Source organism: Capra hircus, chromosome 22, assembly GCF_001704415.2.
Source record: "Capra hircus breed San Clemente chromosome 22, ASM170441v1, whole genome shotgun sequence".
Taxonomy (NCBI): domain Eukaryota; kingdom Metazoa; phylum Chordata; class Mammalia; order Artiodactyla; family Bovidae; genus Capra; species Capra hircus.
Window position 1 is genome coordinate 18,934,607 of NC_030829.1, and position 20,282 is coordinate 18,954,888.

A 20,282-nucleotide genomic window follows, 5' to 3' on the forward strand; every position below is an offset into this window, starting at 1 on the left:
TATTTCTCTTAGAAAAACTGCTGAAGTGGTTTATGTATGTCAATAATTCTCTTTCTGAAATTTTTAACTTCCAGGAAAAATCCATGTGTACAATTTTGAAGAATCTTTCAGTGATTTTGGCTCCAATAAGTTACATTTGTGTAGATACTGCTCTGAAATGATACTCTTGATAAAAGTATTTCTGCCAACTAATGCCCCAAAGCCTTTAAACTCAATTCTTATTTATACAATGAAATACCTTTCCAAACTCTTCTCCCTGGTTTGTTTGCATTTAACAGTAAAGCTTAACTTCAAATTCTTTCTTTTTTTTAAAAGAGTCAAAAGTGCTCTTTTATATCCATTAAATCAAGATCCTCATGAAACATGGGGCTTGTCTTTCTTATGCTATATGTTTGCATACAACTTTGGTATTTGTATTTATTTCCTATTAATATTAATAACTGAAAAATAAGATCCTCATCCAAATTTGAACTGAGAACTTGGTGCGTGCTAAGCTTTGCATCTAGCATTTCATGTGCACTATTTATTTTAAATTCACATTTTTATGAGGCTGACACCACTCTTGCCTTCATTTAACAAATGTGAAAACTGAAGCACAAAGAAGTGAAAGAAAAAGACCCTTTCTCTGTGTTGTAGTTTAGAGTATTAACATCTAACCCCATCTGTCGCACCCTAGGACCCATGCTCTTGACATTTCCCACAACTCAGAACTTAGAATTAGAATAAAATCAAGGCTGCAAAAAGTAAATGGTAGGTTGAAGATGTGAATACAAGTTTTCCAATACACCAATCAAAACTGAAACAGAAGAGTAAGCTAACTTGCTTACAATGAAAGTAATTTGAGATCAGGTCCAGTGATGAAAACAGTCTAAAACTCCAAGCCCTCTGTCTGCTGGTTAATCCTTGGACAGGATAGAAAGGAAGAAGGGAAATTCCTCTGGTCCAGATTTCCCAAGTGAAGCTCCCTCTTCTGGGAGATGTGAACAGAAGAGTAATTTGGCAAACACATTTGGGGATTATTGCACAACATTTCTCACTCTCAATGTTTCATAATGTGACTTGACTATTACAAAGATTGTGACAAGTCCTGCATAAAAGACACCTTCTTAATTATGTTTAATCAATGTTGCTCAGATTTACTAATTCACAGATCCCATTTGCGAAGGTAGCACGATGATGCCCCAAAGATGTTCAATGCTTATATCTCAGAAATGTTGATTAGGTTATATCTTATGGAAAGGAAAGTATAAGATTGTTGGAATTACGATTGTTAGTTAACTGACTTTGAGATGAGATTATCTAGTGGGCTCACTCTGGGTCACTGTATGAGAGAAAGAAGAAGAGTCAGAGAGAGTTTCAAACACGCTGCACTATTGGCTTTGAAGATGGACCATGAACCAAGGAACGGAGTCAACCTCTAGAATCCGGAAAATAGAAGGAATCAAGTTCTTCTTCAAATTTCAGAAGGAAGACAGACTTGCAGACACCTTGGTTTTAGACACCTGAGACACCTTTTGGACCTTGGACCTTCACGACTATAAGATAATCCATCTTGTCTTATATTGTTTTAAGCCACTGCTGTTAAGGTAATTTGCTACAGTGGTACACAGGAAACTAATACACCATTCTCCTTGCAACACCTAATGTCAAACTTAATTTTGGATATACAGGTCTAGTCCATTATCCTGGCTTGATGAGACATCTTAAAAGCTTGTGGAAAATGGAATTCTGACGTTTCAATGTAGTTTCTCTAAAATGTTAACACGAACATGAATTGTGTAGGTGTGGTTTTAAAAATACAGATTCTGATTCTATAGGTCTAGGGTGGGACCTAAAATTTTGCATTTCTGAAAATCTCCCAGGTGATATTGGGGCTGATGCTGCTGGTTGGTATTCACATTTAGAGCAGCAAAGTTAAAAGTGTACACCAGCCCCCTCTCCCCTGCAAAAAAGAAAGAAAGAAAGAAAGAAAAATGAAACAAACAAACCCAAAACAGCTCTAGCCTTCTGAGGAAAACTTTGGTAAAAGGAATCCCATGAAGTTTCAAACAGAAAATGCCTACCTGGAAATAAACAATCAAGGAAATAGATTTGTAAGAATGGCTTCATCCATCAGTGTTTATGACAGAAAAATTTCTGCACAAAGGGGGCAGAAGAGAAATGTCATAATTCATCGATGTCTCCTATTTCTAACAATTTAGAAACAATCTGCATCCCTAATAAGACAGAAGCAGCATGAAGCACAAGAGGAGGTCTTATGAAATATTCTCAATTTGACCACAAAGCCACCTAGAATAATTGTTTAGCACTGTAAAAAGTATTAGAGTCACACAGAATAAAATAAAATATAAAATAAGACTCTGGAAGTTTCTGCCTTATTCTCTTTTAAAAACTGTACTTTACAACAAATTTTATTCCCACTGTTTCATCCTTGCTTTAGAAACACCCAAGAGGATGGAACCAGAAAGCCTCATCAGTTATCTCACCTCTTACCTGCCTGGGGGAGGAAAAAGGGCTTAAATAATATAGAGGGTGCCAAAGAGAACCATTCTCTGCTACCTTGCCAGCACAAAAAGAACAGATGCTTTTTTTCTTTTTTTCTTTTCAGAGTAAATTTAGTGTCCATGAAAGGTGCCAAGTTAAAATCCCTAGAAACGAATGCATTCTCCTTACCTGCAAGTCTGGCACTGGTGATAAAAGCTTTTTCATAAAACTGCTCAGTCCCACAGGAGAGCTCATTTCTGGACCATTTCTACTTAACTGGTCTTTATATAAGGAGATAGAAATTACAAGCTCAACCATTAGCAAGCTGTCGATTGTAGGTAGTTTAAAGATTAACTCAAAATACATTGTTCCGTGACTCGAGACACCTTTGTTTCAACATTACCACATGCGTACAGTGCTGTAGGCTTTACAAAACACTCTATAATAGTCAACACTTACTGGAAACAATTTTCTGAGCTCTTGCTACGTGGCAGGCATGCCGAGGCTTTGTATCAGGGCTTTACATGTTTTATTATATTTACATTTCATGGCAGTCTATAAACAGGTATCACCACAATTTTAATTTTGTAGATGCACAAGCCAAAAACACATATGTTGCCTATGGGCACACAGCTAACCAGCAGAGGAGCCAGGACTTTAATCCAGGGGATGGTTCCAGAGAGTACTCATTTCATAAGATAACTGCTGTCACAATTAAAAGACACAAAATTGTCTAAATGATGAAACTGATACATAGGGAGCATGGCATGCCAAATGTCATACACAGGAAGTCATATTTAAAGGCAGCATTCAGCCTTTCAGAGACCAAGGCCTTTCCAACTGTTCCAGATACAGTGAGGTGGCATGCTACCTTTCACTGAGTTTTGCTGGTGTTGATAGGTTCAACTTTTGCCCATAAGAATAAGAAAAGCTATGACAAACCTATACAGTGTATTAAAAAGCAGAGACATTCCTTTGCTGACAAAGGTCCATATAGTCAAAGCTACATTTTTTCCGGTAGTCAGGCATGGATGTTAAGAGTTGGACCATAAAGAAGGCTGAGCGCCAAAGAATCAATGCTTTTGAACTGTGGTGCTGTGCTTTAGAAGACTCTTGAGAGTCCCCTGGACAGCCAGGAGATCAAACCAGTCAATTCTAAAGGAAATCAACTCTGAAGATTCATTGGAAGGACTGATGATGAAGCTGAAGCTCCAGTACTTTGGCCACCTGATGCGAAAAACTGACTCACTGGAAAAAATCCTGATGCTGGCAAGGATTGAAGGCAGGAGGAGAAGGGGATGACAGAGGATGAGATGGTTGGATGGCATCACCAGCTCAATGGATATGAGTCTGAGCAAGCTCCAGGAGACTGTGAAGGACAGGGAAGCCTGGCATGCTGCTGTCCATGGGGTCACAAAGAGCTGGACACAACTGAGCACCTGAACAACAATATCAACAAACCTTTTTAGAACTAATGAGTATACAAAGTGTTAAATGTTTCTTACTTTCCAATGAGACAATAAATTAAGTTTTATTTTAACAGAGCAAACACACCTATTTCTGATGGGACCATCCATGGCTTGGAAGAAACTCAGGCTGGTGAAGTTCCCTTGTGGTCATGAGGTCCCCTTCCTGGCACTGAATCAAGAGAGGTTTATAGGGAAGAACATGGGCCATGGTTTTCAGGACCAAGATAAACAGTCCAGATGTGACCATTTATTTGATAAAACTGATTCCCAGCAGGAAAAACCATAACCACAATTCAACAGGCATTTCATAGAAGCCGCTCTTCGGGTTCAATGAATATAAACCAACTAAAGCTTGCTTTCTCACTTACACACACTGGCATAGACACACACATCAGAACGTATGAAGTCCTGGAGAAGCATTCACACCGTGGAAATGGTGTTTAGCTGTTTTACAGGAGTGGAGCTAAAAAGGCATGAAGTCAAGCGTGGCTACTCCCCATTTTCTCCTTGGGGCACACCTTACAGCTGTTTGCTGCCTTACCTTTCTACCTTCTTTCAACATTATACTCCTATCTCTACAAAGAACTTTCTCTGCTTCCTCATGGTTTCTGGTCCCTCATAATATGAGCTTTCACTCATCTACAGAAAGTACTCAACCTTCTTTATGGTCCTACTCTCTCTATATAGTCATATAGCTTTGACTACACCTTAGCCTTCCCAAAAAACTAAATGACAACTGTGTTTGATATGTCTTCAGTTCAGTTCAGTTCAGTCACTCAGTCGTGTCCGACTCTTTGGGACCCTATGAATCGCAGCAAGCCAGGCCTCCCTGTCCATCACCAATTCCTGGAGTTTACCCAAACCCATGTCCATAGAGTCAGTGATGCCATCCAGTCATCTCATCCTCTGTTGTCCCCTCCTCCTCCTGCCTCCAATCCCTCCCAGCATCAGGGTCTTTTCCAATGAGTCAGCTCTTTGCATGAGGTGGCCAAAGTACTGGAGTTTCAGCCCCACCATCAGTCCTTCTAATGAACACTCAGGATTGATCTCCTTTAGGAGGGATTGATTGGATCTCCTTGCAGTCCAAGGAACTCTCAAGAGTCTTCTTCAACACCACAGTTCAAAAGCATCAATTCTTCAGTGCTCAGCTTTCTTCACAGTCCAACACTCACATTCATACATGACCACAGGAAAAACCATAGCCTTGACTAGATGGACCTTAGTTGGCAAAGTAATGTCTCTGCTTTTGAATATGCTATCTAGGTTGGTCATAACTTTTCTTCCAAGGAATTAGCGTCTTTTAATTTCGTGGCTGCAATCACCATCTGTAGTGATTTTGGAGCCCAAGAAAATAAAGTCTGACACTGCTTCCCCATCTATTTCTCATGAAGTGATGGGACCAGATGCCTTGATCTTAGTTTTCTGAATGTTGAGCTTTAAGCCAACTTTTTCACTCTCCTCTTTCACTTTCATCAAGAGGCTTTTTAGTTCCTCTTCACTTTCTGCCATATGGGTGGTGTCATCTGCATATCTGAGGTTATCGATATTTCTCCCAGAAATCTTGATTCTAGTTTGTGCTTCTTCCAGCCCAGCATTTCTAATGATGTACTCTGCACATAAGTTAAATAAGCAGGGTGACAATATACAGCCTTGACGTACTCCTTTTCCTATTTGGAACCAGTCTATTGTTCCATGTCCAGTTCTAACTGTTCCTTCCTGACCTGCATGTAAGTTTCTCAAGAGGCAGGTCAGGTGGTCTAGTATTCCCATCTCTTTCAGAATTTTCCACAGTTTATTGTGATCCACACAGTCAAAGGCTTTGGCATATTCAATGAAGCAGAAATAGATGTTTTTCTGGAACTCTCTTGCTTTTTCAATGATCCAGCGGATGTTGGCAATTTGATCTCTGGTTCCTCTGCCTTTTCTAGAACCAGCATGAACATCTGGAAGTTCATGGTTCACGTACTGCTGAAGCCTGGCTTGGAGAATTTTGAGCACTACTTTACTAGCATGTGAGATGAGTGCAATTGTGCAGTAGTTTGAGCATTCTTTGGCATTGTCTTTCTTTGGAATTGGAATGAAAACTGACCTTTTCTAGTCCTGTGGCCACTGCTGAGTTTTCCAAATTTGCTGGCTTATTGAGTGCAGCACTTTCATAGCATCACTGAAAAAGGAACTCCCCAGGTTGGTAAGTGCCCAATATGCTACTGGAGATCAGTGGAGAAATAACTCCAGAAAGAATAAAGGGATGGAGCCAAAGAAAAACAATACTCAGTTGTGGATGTGACTGGTGATAGAAGCAAGGTCCGATGCTGTAAAGAGTAATACTGCACAGGAACCTGGAATATTAGGTCCATGAATCAAGGCAAATTGGAAGTGGTCAGACAGTAGATGGCAAGAGTGAACATCGACATTCTGGGAAATCAGCTAACTAAAATGGACTGGAATCATGAATTTAACTCAGATGACCATTATATCTACTACTGTGGGCAGGAATCCCTTGAAGAAATGGAGGAGCCATCATGGTCAACAAAAGAGTCTAAAATGCAGTACTTGATATGTCTTATTTACTTTGAAATGACTCAGTTTATATTTAACTCATTTAGCAAAGACCTGAGAATTCCCTATTTTCTAAATATATCTTTTCTCCTAATATTCTTGCCAATTCACCCTTACACTTCATCATGGCACATGCCATACACGCTCTGAGCTTACTCTTATACTTGTCTTACCAACTGGATAGTGGCAATACTACAGCAGCAGTCACAGCTTACTCATCATATGTCCTTAACATAAGTAAATGCCTATGTAAATTGGTGTTCAATGGATGCTTTTCAGATCCATAGTAAATGAATCCAAAAGTCTATATATTAAATAATCAGTAAGTTAGAATGAAGAACAGAAAAAATGAAATGAGATGGTCCTTTAAGAAGCTTAACATGCTGAATTAAAGCAATGATGTCACTCTCTTTTTAAACATAAAATACTATTCAGTTAATAATCATATATATACATACTTTTTTCATTTATCTGAACACTGGTTTGCTCAAGTAAGACAAATTGTACTTTGGGGTTTATCAAATTTTCATTTTTATTTTATATTTAGTTTAACCATGATAAAATTAAAGATAAAAACAAAATCAAACCAAGAGCCTAATACTGCTTAATTAACATTTTTTATTTGGAAATTGCTTTAGGGCATGTTCTATTAAACATGACCTTATCACTTTGAGTATATCTTAAATGTAGCATTTATGCATCTTTTCACTGCTAACAATAATTTTGCTAAGTAAATCAAATTCCCCATAATATATAAATGCTATTGTAAACTTAGTTTAGAAATCAAAATGCTATTTAATAACAACTGAAAGGCAAATATTAAAAAGACAAGATATCAAAGAAAAAAGTGTTTGTCCTCACAGTAATATATTACTTAGAATTCTTAATATCTTGAAAAGTCATCAATTATTACTTTGTGTTATAATAGCCTGTGGAAAAAAGGAGATTCAAATATAATATATATGTATCACAATCATCTTTCTTAGCTAGTAACTATAAAAAATGCAAAACATGCCAATATCTTCCTGTCCATTTTCTTTCCTCTTCATCTTATTCTCTCTCAACTTATGCCTTTTTAAACTCTTATTAAAAGAAAACCATAATAACATAGACAATGCAATTAAAATATTTAAAATGTATAGGAGCAACTATTTCTTCTTAATGAATAGATATAGACCCAGACAGCTAGATTCATACCACTTGAATATTTACCCCAGGCCACTACTGACTGTTTCAGAATATCCATTCTGATCAAATGTGGCCAGTATGGGATACTCATCTTTTACAAAATAATATGTATGGTAAATAGAAATAGATTCTGGTTTAAACAGTCATGGCAAAATAAAGCACTGGAAATCTCCTTCTAGCTCACACTTCTGTTCTGTTAGAAAACTGTCTGGTTCATGAAACCTAACATTCCAGCAGTCACTTATCCAGATTAGGGTGGCAAGCCAAAGACTTAATGTGGGAGAAAACATGAGGATAAAATTGCACTCTAGGGTTGTAATGGTTCCTTTTATGTGTCAAATTGACCAGGCCCTGGGATGCGTAGATTAAATATTATAACACACACATGTGTACATGTACACTGCTTGTGTCTGTATATTCATTGAAGCCCAAGCAATGAGAGTTCAATCATGTGGTAGATTAACTACGAATTGTAATATTGACTTTCATTGGTTCAAGTTCAATCCAAACAACCCTCATAACAAAACCTAACTGTAAGCTAAGCTGGCAAGGTGCTGTACTTTTGTAAGGGAGCAGGAACCTATGGCCCTTGCCCCCCATCATGTCCTCTGCCTGCCTTTTGTCTGTGGAAAACTTTAGTCGAAGAATAAGTTTAATCAGAGAAGAGAGAAATGCAGGAAAAAAGAAAAAAAGTGACAGGAGACTCGATGTAGTCATTAAGCATGGCCAAGGGCCTTTAGTTCTTCCTCAAGGTTACAGATAATATTCTGAGCCGCATCCTTTGAGCTGTCTTATAGATACTAAAACACCAGGGGAGAAGTTAACTGCGTGGTGACCACAGTGCACCCAGGACATGAGCTGGAACACTTGTGAGATTTGGCCTCAGACAAATGCTGACTGTGCTGCCTCTGCATGTAACACGTCCCCCCCTTCCTGCCCTCCCTCGCTCTATAAAAGCTCTTGCCCCACTGGTTGCCAGTGCAGGGGCTTGAGTGTTGGCCTTTGGACAAATGTCTGCCCTCCCCGCCAAGTTGCCTGCATCTGAAATAAAGCAAACTTCCCTTTCCATCAACCTAGCCTGTTTATTGGCTTTTGAGCAGTGAGCAGCCAAACCCTGCACTCCTTTTGGCAACACTTTTACAATAAACCAGTGATGCTTGAGCATAACAACAATATAACAACAATAATAATAACTAATATGCCACATTACTATACCAACAAAGTATTTTTCTATACTTCATACTGTGTATGTGGTTCTCACGGTACAATAAAAAAAATAGTCAAAAATTCTTAGGCATTTATAAATCAAAAGGGCTAGGGCTATATTTCAGCGGGTCAAAAAGATGAGTAACTGATCATGTGGCCTCACTTTTGGTTTGAGCTAGTCTGAAATATAACCCATAAAGAACTTGACAATTAGAACTCTAAAGGTATATTCTAGCCCTGTATCTTAGGAATTGATCCTGCAGCAATTTTCATCTCAGATAGTTATGAAGCATGCACTAAGTCCTTTGTCAGACCAGGAGTCAGAGTACAGCAAAGATTAAGTCTAGTATACAAAGAGGCTCCCGCCTAGGGGAGCCTGACACAGGAGACTCTTTTAGAAGTGCATCTTGTCAGGGAATCAAGGGAAAAATCAAGCAAACCAGCCTTTTGTGATTAACTGTGTTGGGATGGAAATCACACTTTTGTAAGGGAGACGCTAAAAGTTAGAGGTTGTTCATTTTCTCTTATATCAAGGCAATGTGTTTAAAATAAAGGGAAAAGCACTTTTATGCACGTATTTCATTAAAGAGGTAGTGGTTGAAACGAGAAATTTAATAGTGTGGTAGTGCGTCATCTTCTGCAATCACCTAAAACATGCCCTCCAATACAGTCCTATGACATAAGGTTATATTCTCAGTGGCAACTCATGGGAAGTTTAGGTCAAACTCTTTTTTTTTCCCCCCTGGCTACAGGTTTATTCAACACAAAACAATCCCTTTCAACTTTACTGAGGTGGCTGACCATGTCCTCAACCAAATTCGCCTCTAAACTGGAATTCAGTTGCTGACCCAGCCCCAGCCTTGGGTTTCTTGTCGGCGTCAGGGGGCATGGCACTTCGTAGGCATCTCTGTCGACTTCCCCTTGTGTGAGTCTTGCAGGATGCTCTCCCTCCAGACCTTTGGGCCGTGGCCAGCCAGTCTCAGGATGGCTGTGGTGCAGGGTGGCAGGCACAATCTCAGGGGGCAGCTGGAGGTAATTGCAGAGACACTGGATGCCCTCGTTGGTGAGGTACCAGTAGAAGTGGTTCAGGCAAACTGTTCCTTCACATGGCCTCATGATTTAAAAGACTGCATGAAACTGGAGCCTATTATACAGAGTGAAGTAAGTCAGAAAGGAAAATACCAATACAGTATACTAATGCATATATATGGAATTTAGAAAGATGGTAATGATAACCCTGTATGCAAGACAGCAAAAGAAACACAGATGTATAGAACAGTCTTTTGGACTCTGTGGGAGAGGGAGAGTGTGGGATGATTTGGGAGAATAGCATTGAAACATGTATAATATCATATATGAAACGAATCGCCAGTCCAGGTTCAATGCATGATACAGGATGCTCGGGGCTGATGCACTGGGATGACCCAGAGGGATGGTACAGGGAGGGAGGAGGGAGGGGGGTTCAGGATGGGGAACACGTGTATACCTGTGGCGGATTCATGTTGATGTGTGGCAGAATCAATACAGTTTTGTGAAGTAATTAACCTCCAATTAAATAAATTTATATTAAAAAAAAAAGACTGCATGACTTTCATGACATGAAGGTTGGGTGTGTTCTTGTCCGCCAGTTCGGGGTGCTTAGGCATGTGGATATCCATCTTGGTCACCATCACTACCTCCTCAAAAAGAAGTTCATAAATGGCAATCTGGTTCTTCTTGGGCACCAACACTGTGATGACTGCTGTGTCCAGGGCCGGAGCCTGAAAGGACTAGGTCAAACTCATGATCTCCAGATAGTGCATCAGAAGGTTGCATCATTCTAGCCTTAGTTACTCGACTGGAAATTGATTATGTGTGTTCTCTGGCCTATGTCATTTGAAAGTTGAGACTCCAAATGAGTTGCTTTACATTATAAAATAATGTAAAAATGTCTGAAAATATGAGAGGAAGAAGAGAAAAGGTCATGGAGGGGAGAGAGGAAAGAGGTGGGGGAGAAGGACCAAAAAGATGACAGTGGGGAAATAAGATGAAGCTGGGGTATAAGAATAATGATTGTATCCTAACCAGTCAGAGATGGCTTTCTTCCATAAAATGTGTATATGAGTTACAGTTTTCTATGTCTGTCTTCTCCATGAATCTGTCACAATATTTAAGAGTTCTGCTTCCTTAATTCTTTTAGATGGGGCTGAGAAAGACCCTGTTAAAACAGGAACACAGATCTCTCAGGAAGGATACATGAAGCAGTTATCAGCTGCCAAGAGTGCAGCACAAATGTGGTAAGATTCAAAAGGCACTCAGCCAAGATGGCCCTGAAAACAAAGGAAGCAACTAGCTCAAGTGGCTTTGTTTTGTTTTGTTTTAATACTAATACAGGGTAGACTGAGGATGCATTTAGGCTGATAAGAGTGTTTCTTGAACTTGGAAGTGTGGTCCTCTGTACTGCTCAGCTGGAGACTGTAACATAGTATGATTTTAATTTGGGAAGCCCAGGGTGAGGCCTGAGATTCTGAATTTCTAACAAATACCAGATGATGAGGAAGCTGTGAAGCTCTGAGGATAAAGAACATGCAACTTGGAGAGGGAACCATTTTTAAACCAAGCTGAGGTATCACAGAGAAGATCTGTGAATAGATAAGAAGCCATGTAATAAACTGAGAATTGGGAAAAAGTAACTCAAAGAAAATGAGGAAGTGCTGAGAAAAACTGATGTCTTAAGATGATAGCTTCTTAAGCATTCATGTTTATCCACCAACGTCTTTTTTGTCCATGCTTCAGTATACACACTAAAGATACTATGGTCCCCAAAAGACCATCTTTGATCACAAGAGGCACAGTCTAGCTAAACGCCAGTGAAGAGCTAATTCAATTTTCAAACCTTCAAAGAAGAAATCACAAGTTAAGATTTAATGCAGCAGTTCTCAGCTTATGGTCCCATATAAGCAATATCACTATCACACGGGAACTTGTCAATGATGTAACTTTTTCTGGCTTTATCCCACATCTACTGGATCTGAAAATCTTGGAGTGGGACCCAGGGGTAGGCACATTAAAAGCCTTTCAGGTGATTCCAAGGCATGCTAAAGTTTGTGAAATATTATTCTAAAGGAAGGATAGGAGTTAGTCTGCAAAAGACCAAGTGGAGGGGAGGGAAGGTTAGAAAGAAAGAGGGAAGAAGATGTTTCACAGAAAGAGGACTTGGATCAGGAAAGAGCAGCCCAAGGCTGATTTTGCTCTTATCCCTTTAGGCAGCAGAAAGGTCAACTTTATTTTGAGAAGGAGAAGCAGGTCTTCTTCATGCATTTTTATCATCAGCCTGGTCCCTAAATGCCTTTGGTTTTGCAAATTTGGCTAAATCATCACAGGAGAAAACAGCTGAGAAATGGTACTCAACTCTTTAGGGAAATAGTTCTCAGCCTGCTCTTGTATTACAAGTACCCTAGGAGCTCTAAACAGATGCAGGGGGTGACAAAGAACAATTAAACTGAATATCTGGGGCTGGGTCCAGGCATCAGGTTTTTCTAAAGCTCCTCAGATGGTTCTAATGAGCAGCAAGAGTTGACTGATGCACCGTTTAGTTTGAAAGAATAAGAGTCAGCAAAGTTATGCTTCTGGTAGAATATCTTTGCTGTTGCTTAAGGCAAGAAACAAAAGAAGAGGGTGGCTGACAATGAGATAGCTAGATAGCTTCACTGACTCAATGGACATGAATTTGACCAAACTCTAGGAGATAGTGAAGGACAGAGGATCCTGGAAGTCCATGGGGTCGCAAAGAGTAGGACACAACTGAGCAACTGAATAACAACAAAAAGGCAAAAAAGAATACAAGAGTGTTCATTTTGGCTTTCTTGTTCAGGTCCCTTCTTTTCATACTTGGTAAAGTTTTCCGTTAAACTGTAGGTGTATCTTCAGGAGCAGAATGAATCATGGATCCCACCATACGACTGTAGTAGAAACCATATGCTTCCATGGAAGACAGCCTAGTTTAGAGAACATCCTTCCTTCTAGGTCATCTGCTTCTGATTATACAGGGGTTCTGTGCTTTCATTTCTTTTGAGATAGGTCACAATTCCAAATCGTAGATAACTGATAGCAATAGGAAATAATAATCTAGTCCAAAGACATGTGAACATATGGAAGTTTTACCTGCTGGAAGTTTTATTGACTACCCCTCCCCCTAGTCAATTTTGCATCCATGTGCAAATGTCTTTCAGTACTCCTGATCTATAAATTTGTCTGTTCTTTGGTTCTTCTCTTATCTAGTTGTAACATCACCCAGGGTCCTCTGTTAATACTTAAATAAAAATTTCAATGGGCTCATTTCAAATCTGTATGAGACTCATGATTTCACCATTATCGCAGGATTATATTTAAATACGACTGACTCTAAATTAGGGGGAAAACATTTGAGAGACATGGGTTCATGAGGAGTCTCTACAGGGTCCAGTGGAAAGCCTTAAGAGGATTTATAACCAACGGGCCAGTGTCTATTCCTTTCTTTCCCATACTCTGCAAAACCAAGCTCTCAGAACAATACAATTCTAACCCCCTCTGGATTTCTCATTAGAATATCAACTGATACACTTTTCTCACTAACCCATTCTACACTTTAACATTTCAAGGCCTTGTGGTAACAGCATGGTTTCCTTATGAGAGACAGAATATTCTTTCTGAATTTTTTTTTGCTAATAGAGAAAGAAAAACAACAAGGAAAACGTCAGCTTTCTTGTCTCCTTGCTAACCAAAGGTAGTGAGATGGGCCTAATCAATAGTTGCCAAAATCAACGTGGGCCTTTTAAGTTCCTATAGCCAGTGTCGATCAATGCATTTCAGTTTTCCACAAAGAAGCAATTTCCAACCTTATTCTCATTTTATTTTTTTACTCAAAAAAAGGAAAAAATACAATTAACAAATTCCAAAGCACAATAAGCATTATGAGTTTCCCTGAAACAACAGACAAAAGCACCAGAGAACAATACCCAATTTCAGCAAATATCTCCCCTCTGGTTGGAAAACTACCAACTGCTATTACAAAACCAATTAAATAGCCAGTTAAGACACTAAACGGGTCTCCTACAATTCCAAAGTCAAAGGATCAGTTCAGGGGATGTAAAATAAGCTCAAGTTACATTTGGATATTGAAGAAAACTTATTTTCAGAAGAGATAGTTACCTCTGTTGAAAAAAAAATGAATTATTCAAGTTTAAAAAGCGAATGTAGTTTTATGTTTGGCGATTCAAGTACATTCAGCAACTTGAAAGTGATACAATGCACAGTTTCTGTTTAGACTGATAAAACAGATACATTTTTTGGGTTTCACAGAGTTCATGCCAAAAATCCTGAGCTGAATATTTTCTGCTGGATTGAAAAAAGAGAATAAAATAGAAATCATTTTGTTTGGTAAAAAAAAAAAAAAAATAAGTAAGTAGGCACATTGTTTTCCTTACATAAGGTTTTCAAGGGTGAGTAATAACAATGTTCAAGCATTTCTAATTCACAGAGATTTGTTTGTTGCATGTAATTTCTGGGTACAACTCCAGTCACACACAAACAATCCTTTCTGATGTCACTTGGGCTTCCTTGCAAAAAGCAATTTCCAGCAGCCTCTGTCCCCACTGAGAAACTCCATGTTCCATGACATGGTTTTATTGTTCAAGACCAGTTCTTGTAATTTCATGCAGTAATTTAGGTGATTGTCAAGCATGGTGTATTCAAACTAAATGCTTTCTTTGGAAAAGTAACACTTTGCTGTACTGAATTGTTAAATTTTTAGCCAGAAAAAAGTGAGTTTTAATAGCACAGCCTTGAACTTGTATTTTAGATTCTGTTTTTCCTCTTGAACAACAGACTAGTATTTTTCATTCTTCTAGTGCATTATTAGGAGAAGGCAATGGCAACCCACTCCAGTACTCTTGCCTGGAAAATTGCATGGATGGAGGAGCCTGGTGGGCTGCAGTCCATGGGTTCACGACTGAGCGACTTCACTTTCACGTTTCACTTTCCTGCATTGGAGAAGGAAATGGCAACCCACTCCAGTGTTCTTGCCTGGAGAACCCCAGGGGTGGGAGATCCTAATGGGCTTCCATCTATGAGGTCACACAGAGTCGGACACGACTGAAGCGACTTAGCAGCAGAGTATTATCATACCTATCGCACCTTCCTTTGGTCCTCTCATTGTGCTGAGATATATCAGAGCTTCCTTCTCTCCCCATGCCCATCTCTTTTTCTTTTCTATTTTTTTAAAACCATTTCTAACTTTTCACTTCATTGTTGTGGAGACAAAGGGCTCAGAGGGTTACCCAGCGACCCTGGAGTCAGGATGGAAACAATGCCCCATACGTGGCACTGACCACTGTCTAGCTCAGGGGTCCTAAAGCAACATCAGATGGCCAAATGCCCTTCCCTGTTCATGCACTGGAGAAGGAAATGGCAACCCACTCCAGTGTTCTTGCCTGGAGAATCCCAGGGACGGGGGAGCCTGGTGGGCTGCCGTCTATGGGGTCGCACAGAGTCGGACATGACTGAAGCGACTTAGCAGCAACAGTAACCTCACCTGGCCTCACAGAGCATTTCTCAGGCTCCAAAATCACTGTGGACAGTGACTATAGCCATGAAATTAAAAGATGGATAAAATGTGAATGATAATAATAATATCCATCTAACAGGATTATCATCTAACAGAAGTATGTCAAGGCTGTATATTGTCACCCTGCTTATTTAACTTATATGCAGAATACATCATGAGAAACACTGGGCTAGATGAAGCACAAGCTGGCATCAAGATTACCGGGAGAAATATCAATAACCTCAGATATGCAGATGACATCACCCTTATGGCAGAAAGTGAAGAGCTAAAAAGACTCTTAATGAAAGTGAAAGAAGAGAGTGAAAAAAGCTGGCTTAAAGCTCAACATTCAAAACACTAAGATCATGGCATCTGGTCCCATCATTTCATGGCAAATAGACGGGGGAAACAGTGGAAACTGACAGACTTTATTTTGGGCTCCAAAATCACTTCAGATGGTGACTGCAGCCATGAAATTAAACGACATTTACTCCTTGGAAGAAAAGTTATGACCAGCCTAGACAGCATATTAAAAAGCAGAGACATTACTTTGCCAACAAATGTCCATCTAGTCAAAGCTGTGGTTTTCCCAGTGGTCATGTATGGATGTGAGAATTGGACTATAAAGAAAGCTGAGCATCGAAGAATTGATACTTTTGAACTGTGGTGTTGGACAAGACTCTTGAGAGTCCCTTGGACAGCAAGGAGATCAAACCAGTCCATCCTAAAGGAAATCAGTCCTGAATATTCAATGGAAGAACTGATGTTGAAGCTGAAACTCCAATACTTTGGCCTCATGATGTGAAGAACTGACTTCTTGGAAAAGACCCTGATGCTGGGAAAGATAAGGCAGAAGGAGAAAGGGACAACAGAGGATGAGATGGTTAGATAGTATCATCAACTTTATGGACATGAGTTTGAGCAAGTTCCAGGAGTTGGTGATGGACAGGGAGGCCTGGCGTGCTACAGTCCATGGGGTCACAAAGAGTTGGACATGACTGAGTGATTGAACTGAACTGAACAGGATTATTATGAGTTATGATTGTAGAAGAGTAGTCTGGCAGATTATAAACATTGTTTCTATTTTTTAATAAGTAAATCACAAACAGACTGTTGTTGTTTAGTCACTAAGTTATGTCTGACTCTTATGACCCCATTTGGAATGTAGCCCACCAGGCTCCTCTGTCCATGGGTTTTCCCAGGCAAGTATACTGGAATGGGTTACCGATTCCTTCTCCAGAACCATATAGGCACTTCCCTTTAAAGGTCTGCCCTTAATTTAATCTGAAGTCAGTTGAAAAATCCAGACTAAAATGGTTTCCAGTCCAACTATGCTCATAAATAGCTAGAGTGTTATATCCTAGTACAGAGGCAGCTGGGCTGTATCATTTCTGATCCCCTATCTAGCATAGGATTTATGTGAATGTGGCCTGAGTTCTTGGGAAAGAATTCACAAATACCCAACTGCCCATTCACCTAGAAAAGGAAAAGGTGCCTGCTGAAAAGCATACCAGTAATTTGAAAATTAAATTTGAACAACTGTCTCTTCACCAGTCACTACATGAATATTCTCAATACATACTGGGAAAAATACATACAGATCCAACAGAAAGCAAAAAAAAAATTATTAACTGTTCACTAATAATCAAGTAAACAGTCACTGACTCTCCATTCACTGGCAGGTTTAGTGCAAGCTGCCTTAAACACATTCACCACTTTGGGCTACCTTTACTTGGCAGTAAGGGAACTGAGCTCCAAAGAGTGACTCTAATATATTTTGACACATCTAGTGCCAAGAGCTTTTCATTTATTCACACACTCAGTCATCACAGTAATCCTCAGTTTATAGAGCTGTGCACTCAACTCCAAGAAGTCACTGAGCTAGAAGCTGGCAGAGTCTGGATTTTCATCTCAGAGACTCCACTGCTTATGGTACCCATAATCAGAGCAGATCCTTAGCCCCAGGCTTTGGGATGCAGAGAACAAGATGCAGCCTCTGTTCATGGAGACTCAGTTCATCTCCAAGTCTCACCTCTCCATCAGCAAAATGAGAGGAGCATAGTGGAGCATCTCAAGGGGCTTTTGTGCGGTTAACGTTCTGTGACTGCTGGAAATCAGAACCGCTGACCAGAGCTCTCCCCATGAAAAACAGTGAAGGATCAGTGCTGTTGACTACCTCCAGTGACCACTTCCCTGTAGATTTCCAGCCACACCCTTTCTCCCGGATTCCCCCTTCGTTCTAACATCCTATGAGGCACACGGCTCCTCCATGTGGCTTGGGTGTTTCCAAGACCTCTGCTTCACAAATAAAATAACATTCTTTAAAAAGTGCAAAATGTATCAAACAACCAAGTTGGGCTTTCTTTCAGTTCAGTTCAGTTCAGTTCAGTCGCTCAGTTCAGTTCAGTTGCTCAGTGTCTGACTCTTTGCAACCCCATGAATCGTAGCACGCCAGGCCTCCCTGTCCATCACCAACTCCTGGAGTTCACTCAAACTCATGTTCATCGAGTCGGTGATACCATGAATTCCAATTAGGCAGTGCCTGCTGCTATCCAAATGCTCTAGCAGAAAAGAGGGATAAAAGAGATTCCAAATGAGTGGATGAAGAGCTGTGACCACAAATGGGTCATTTACACTGTCAGCTTTGTCTGCTCTATCTGGCTCCAGCCTGACAAGACCAGTGCCAATACTATTCATCTGGAACCTGCTGCAGGCACACTCATTCATTTCCACACATACCTTAAGTGAGTCTGGTGAAACACCTTTACAAAACACATGGGGATTTCAGTCTTCACCTTGATTACCATATTTCCGTATCCTTTATTACCATACTTCCATATCCTTTATTTTCTGCTCTCTCAGCACCTGTGTCCAAGATCCAGACTCTCCTTACCCCTCAATGACCCTTTTGTCATATGGTCCTTTCCTTCTGATTATTTCTAAGCTCTTAGAGAAGCAACAAAACACTCAATGTACAACACAGATTTCCTTGAAATAAAATGGAAGGGTACAAGGAATGATGGCAAACACCCCTAGTCTTAGAGTATATCCAGGGGTAAACTAGGAGTTCACAGCCTCAACTTAGGCTGCAAGAATTTTTTGTTTATACTTTGTCTTCGCAGATTCAAATTTGTGGTCACAACTTCAGAAACTGGAATGTTCTTGGGAAAAACTGGATGTATGGTTCTTCCTGGAGAATGAGAAGACTATGCCAATGGGCCTCTTTGTCCAAGGGTGAATAGGAGGTTCATTTCTACCAAGGATGTGGACCCTCCAGTTGCCCTGGTTCATACTATTTCCCATTGCTTTCATTCTCTGTCTGCTTTTCTTGGCAGTATTATCTATTTCGATTCTCGACCTTTAGGGTTTTGAATTCCTGCATAAAGCCTACTTTCTCAACCTGATCACCTGTTCCTTGGTTCTCTACACTCTAGGTTTAAGCATGTGTCTCTCCAACCTCCACTGACTCTAGAAGACACAATACAAATGGATTGAGTAGAGAGGGCTAGCTAAGAAACAGGGAAGTGCAAAGACAGAGAAAGAGAATAAGCTGGCAAGGAAATACTGTGTTAAATAATGGTCTAACAAAATTAAGTAAGCAAAAGTGGTTAAATGATGGGCTTTGAATCGGCCACCAGGTCACTTACTGCACGTGCTGAAATACTGTATTTTCTGGGCCTGAGTAGCCTCAACTGGAAAAATATATGATGCAAATGTGCGCTACCTCACTTTTAGGGATAGACTGTAAGGGTTAAATAAAAGTTTTGCATAACACTCAGTACATGGATGACTCAATCACCAGAAACTAAAAAATGCAGAAGAGCAAGAAGCGTAGCTGGATCACAGTCCCTCTGATTTCCTATGAGGAGTCACTCAGTTACAAAAAAGAAGAGGGGAAGGAATGAAACTTTGTACAGCTATAAACTTTTCAATATGGAAATCCCTTGTATGAGTCAATGAATGACACTTAAAAGTTCACAGAACTGTGATGGGCTCTATGGAAGAGGCCACAGATGGACATGTGAAATCCCATTAATACTAACACGAATGGTTTTGCAAAAGCATTGATTACCTTAGTTAATTATTAGTGATGACTGGAGAAGGCAATGGCACCCCACTCCAGTACTCTTGCCTGGAAAATCCCATGGACGGAGGAGCCTGGTGGGCTGCAGTCCATGGGGTGGCTAAGTTGGACACAACTGAGCAACTTCACTTTCACTTTTCACTTTCATGCATTGGAGAAGGAAATGGCAACCCACTCCAGTGTTCTTGCCTGGAGAATCCCAGGAATGCGGGAGCCTGGTGGGCTGCCGTCTATGGGGTCACACAGAGTTGGACACGACTGAAGCGACTTAGCAGCAGTGATGACATCGGTTTTCTAGTGCTAGGTTTTTATCTAGGCTTATTTGGATTTGAGTAAATAAGCTCACGGAATAGATGTGAGAAAACTATATTCATGACTCAATTCTTTATATATTTTTAAGTGAAGCATAGTAGATTTATAATCCTTGTGTTAAGTTTCAGGTGTATCACAAAGTGATTCAGTTATATGTGTGTGTGTGTGTGTGTGTGTGTGTGTGTGTATGTGTATATATATATATATATATATATATATATATATATATTCTTTTTCACATTCCCATTACAGGTTATTACAAAATACTGAATATCATTCCCTGTGCTATGCAATAGGTCCTTGCTGTTTATCTATTTTATATATAGTAGCGTGTATATGCTACTAACTCTTAATTTATCCCTCCCCTCCTTTCCACTTTGGTAACCAAAAGTTCATTTCCTACATTTGTGCTCATTGC

At 39.9% G+C, this 20,282-nt stretch overlaps 1 protein-coding gene and 1 pseudogene across 2 annotated transcripts in view; both read right to left on the reverse strand.

The window, feature by feature from the left end:
* The window catches only part of GRM7 (glutamate metabotropic receptor 7), a 931,612-nt gene that overhangs the window by 489,056 nt on the left and 422,274 nt on the right, over positions 1-20,282 (reverse strand). The gene's annotated exons all lie outside the window — the stretch shown is intronic.
* The window catches only part of LOC108638584, a 59,266-nt pseudogene continuing 48,674 nt past the window's right edge, over positions 9,691-20,282 (reverse strand).